Below are 3,868 nucleotides of genomic sequence, written 5' to 3' on the forward strand. Positions count from 1 at the left end.
GAATCACTGAGATAACTCCCCAGCCCAGCTCCTCTATTTTTTTATGTTTCTGCTCTAGATTTATTAATCATGTCTTGCACTATGGACACAATCTCTGTTGCTATCTGAGAAATTATCTCTGATTTCATTCTTTCCAGATTGTCTTTCATTGCCAGTTCAGGGAGTCCAGGTGGTTGAATATCAGATTGCTCCTTCTTGTTGCCCTTTGGGATTGCCTTAGTTGATCTGAAAGTCTGGTTTTGGGACTTGTTTATGTGTGTCCTCATTTCAACAGATGCAGTCTACTGTGCCTTTGTTGAGGCAACTTTTTTACTCACTCAGTCATCTCCAATTCTCAGCAAGCCACTGAGAGGCCTTTTCTGTTTTGCTCAACCCTGCACCAATTCCTGGGATCAGAATGGTTGCCTTTTGTATCTCTTGCTGCCCTGTTGTCCAGGTGAGTTCCTCGCTGGGGCCTTTGCACACCTGAGATGGTATCTGGGCATGCCTCTGGCTAGGGCCTGACTCCCTATTTAGCTGTTGTCTGGGATGGCTTTTGTCTGGGGGCTGTGCACCCCAGTTACTGATGTCTGAGTTGGCTTCTGGCTAGGGTCTGCACGCACTTACCAGTGGTATCTGGGTGGGCCTCTGGCTGTTGCTTGTGCACCTGTGCAGGTCTTTTCTAGGCAGGACTTTGGCTGGGCCTGTGTGTCCAAGTGGTTGGCATCAAGTTGGAGCCCTGATTAGGACTTGCCAGCAGCATTCTGCTCTAGCCCATGAGGGCTTCTCACTGAGATCTGCACACATTTACAGATGGTATCATGGCCAGCATCTGGCTGTTGCTTGTGCTGCTTTTATTTCTTGATTTCTGAATTATATGAGGTAACCATAATTGTTGTTCTTGTTTGCCACTGCTTGTGCCTTTTGTAAATATCTTTAGCCTTGAGCTTTTATACTTTGCCTTTTTGTTAAAATGATTGTGGTGTTTCTTAAAGGAATGTTTTAGTTTTGCAGACAAGATTTTGTTTTTCTTTTATATTAATTGCTTGACTGGCTTGTGATTTTAGACAACACTAATGAAAAGTAATGCAATATCTCTATCTGGTGGATTTTATTGGTAACTATAAGTAAATTTAGAAAATGTGAAATCAGTCCTTTTACACAATCTAGTTTACATTTAGAAATATACATTGTGATAGCCAGCCTGACTCCATTTGTGTAAAGTAGAGTGATTCCAAATGGTCCCCTTCTCCTTCCTTCTTGGGATTCCCCTCAGTTAATGCATAACAGATCACCACATCCTGTGTGAGTCTGAAACTATGTCATCTTTACTACCTTGTAAACAGAAGACTCCCACACTTGTGTGACATTTTGTATTAAGTAAACTGTGTGAAACTGCCCCTGACCCCCACTGACTTAGCAAAGTTCTGCTCCTATGAAGCTCTGCTTGTGCTCCTCCACTCCCTGAGCCCTCCCCAAATAGATCCTTTAAAAAGACCTTGCAAACTGCCTTTCCTTTGCACAGAGTTTTTGGAGGCCTGAGCCATTCTGGATCAGCTGCTTATAACAAAGGATTCTGTTTAATTCAGAATGTGGTGCATCTCTATATTTCCAACTCACCTGGCCATATAACAACATGCCTATTAATAAATCATAGGACTGTTTGCCAGTTAAGAGATGATAGGCTGGCAACCTTCCTAAGACTTGGAGAACAGGTTTCACTGAGCATTCTGGCCCAATCTTTCTCTGTACTCTAGAGAAAATGTTGATCCTGCTCTGCCTCAGTTTCCTTTCTGGTCTGATCTTCCACTGATAGGAAGGTAGTCTTAGCTCTTGAGATTCCTCATTCTTACCTTTCCAAACTGAGAGTGATGATTCAGTGGCAACCTGTCTCATTAATTCACCATGAGCATGAGATAGAAGAACTCCTTTCCTGATTTCATTTCTAATCTTTCCTGCCACTTTATACTCTCCTTTATAGAGGCATGTAAAGTTAAAGAATGAAAGGGTCCCCAAAATGCTCCAACCTTTTCCTCTTAAGAATGTTTAAGTTAAGTCCTTGGAAAATGAGTGTTTTGCTAATGTCAACTATAGGGATGCCATTTTCAGTGAGGAATACATACTTCATCTCTGGGTCAGATGAGATATTGAGATTTTGCCCATCAAGAAGAGCACATGGCTCAGTGCATTGGAGTGCCTTTGCTGCTGCTAAGCAGTCTTAGATACCTGGCTGCAGGATGCTGGGAGATGTCAGGTGAAGACAGTAGTCACTGGGCCTCAGGCAACCAGGGAGAAGATTGTTTGGAGCACTATTCTTTTTAATGCATACAAAAGAGGGTTTAAAAGATGAAATCACATCTGAGATGCTAATTGGGGTGAAACTGTGGATTGACACCAGGCCAAGGGAAAAATTTACTGAGGCTGAGTTTGAATTCCTAAAGAAGTACCTGGACAGTGGCAGAGTTATCCTTGTGATGCTAGGAGAAGGTGGACAATCCAGATTTGACACCAATATTAACTTTCTACTAGAAGAATATGGAATCATGGTTAACAATGATGTTGTGGTTAGAAATGTGTACTACAAGTATTTTCATGCTAAGGAAGCTTTGATTTCCAATGGAGTTTTAAACAGGGAAACTTGTCAAGCTGTAGGAAAGGCTGTGCCTGGAATCATTAATGAGGAGAGCAGTGGAAACAATGCTCAGGCTCTCACCTTTGTCTATCCTTTTGGTGCCACATTGAGTGTCATTAAACCAGCAGTGGATTTTCTGTCCAAAGGCTCTGTCTGCTTCCCACTTAACAGACCCATTCTGGCTTTTTATCATTCAAAGAACCAAGATGGGAAGCTGGCACTGTTTGGCTCATGTCACAGGTTCAGTGATCAATATTTGGATATAGAAGAAAACAGCAAAATTGTGGATGTTGTTTTCCAGTGGCTCACAACAGGAGACATCCATCTGAACCAGATTAATGCTGAGGATGGGAGATCTCTGATTAAATGATGCTGCTGGACACCACCACTCTGTCAGAGCAGTTATGAGTGTGTCTCCAGGAGGGTGAGGAGAACCCATGTAGCCTCACCACCCTCTTCAACTTATCTATTTATCATCTGGATACCACCTCCCTCCTCAAACTCAAGGCTCATGAGCAGCTAAATGTGAAACATGAAACACTCCAGCTCTTCCAGCCTCAATTTGAGATGGCACTGTCTTCCCTTCAGCCTGGTGTTTTCCCTCCCAGCTTCAGGGAATTGCCACTTCCTCCTCTGGAACTGTTTAACTTAGATGAGCTGTTTTCCTCTGAGAAGTCCCAGCTTGCTCAGATTACCAATAAATGAACATGATGTGGATACAAGAAAAATGGCATTCCAGAACAATTTCTGGGGGCTGTGCTTCTCCAAGCATTTTCTGCCTCGTGAGTCTTTCTTCATATTTTGAATTGTTCTTCAGTTCCTCACCAAAATGTGTATATCCACTTTCCTCTGTGAACTAGCTGTAGGTCTGTGCATCTTTTCTAGTGCCTAGATAGGTTTGTAACTTTACAGAATCTTTAAGTTCTGGTTTCTAACTTACACAATCTTTATGGAAGAGATATAACATTTTTTAAATCAAATCTTTTATTGAATCTGTGCTTTTATAAAAAAGAGAGAGAGAGCACATGAAAGTGATGTCCCTATTAGTGCTCTGGGCAAGTCTTCTTGGGGAAACTGAACCTGAGAACCTGTGGAAAAAACAGAATTTTGGGTAAAACTAGAAGGAGTTATTTCCATAAACATGACATTTAAGAGATTAAAACACAATTATTTTAAGAGAGAATCCCTAACCTCCTGACTCTATCTCCTCCCATAGGTCTGATTCTTATCATCTATGTGTGTAAAGGAAGAAAATAT

At 41.8% G+C, this 3,868-nt stretch overlaps 1 pseudogene; it reads left to right on the forward strand.

Moving 5' to 3' along the window:
• The first annotated feature begins 397 nt into the window (after nucleotides 1-397).
• Nucleotides 398-3,316, forward strand: LOC101704734 (intraflagellar transport protein 52 homolog pseudogene; annotated as a pseudogene).
• Nucleotides 3,317-3,868: the final 552 nt, after the last annotated feature.

This window comes from Heterocephalus glaber, unplaced genomic scaffold (assembly GCF_053883595.1).
Source record: "Heterocephalus glaber isolate CG9 unplaced genomic scaffold, H.glaber_assembly_v1.0 deba00001606, whole genome shotgun sequence".
Lineage (NCBI taxonomy): Eukaryota > Metazoa > Chordata > Mammalia > Rodentia > Bathyergidae > Heterocephalus > Heterocephalus glaber.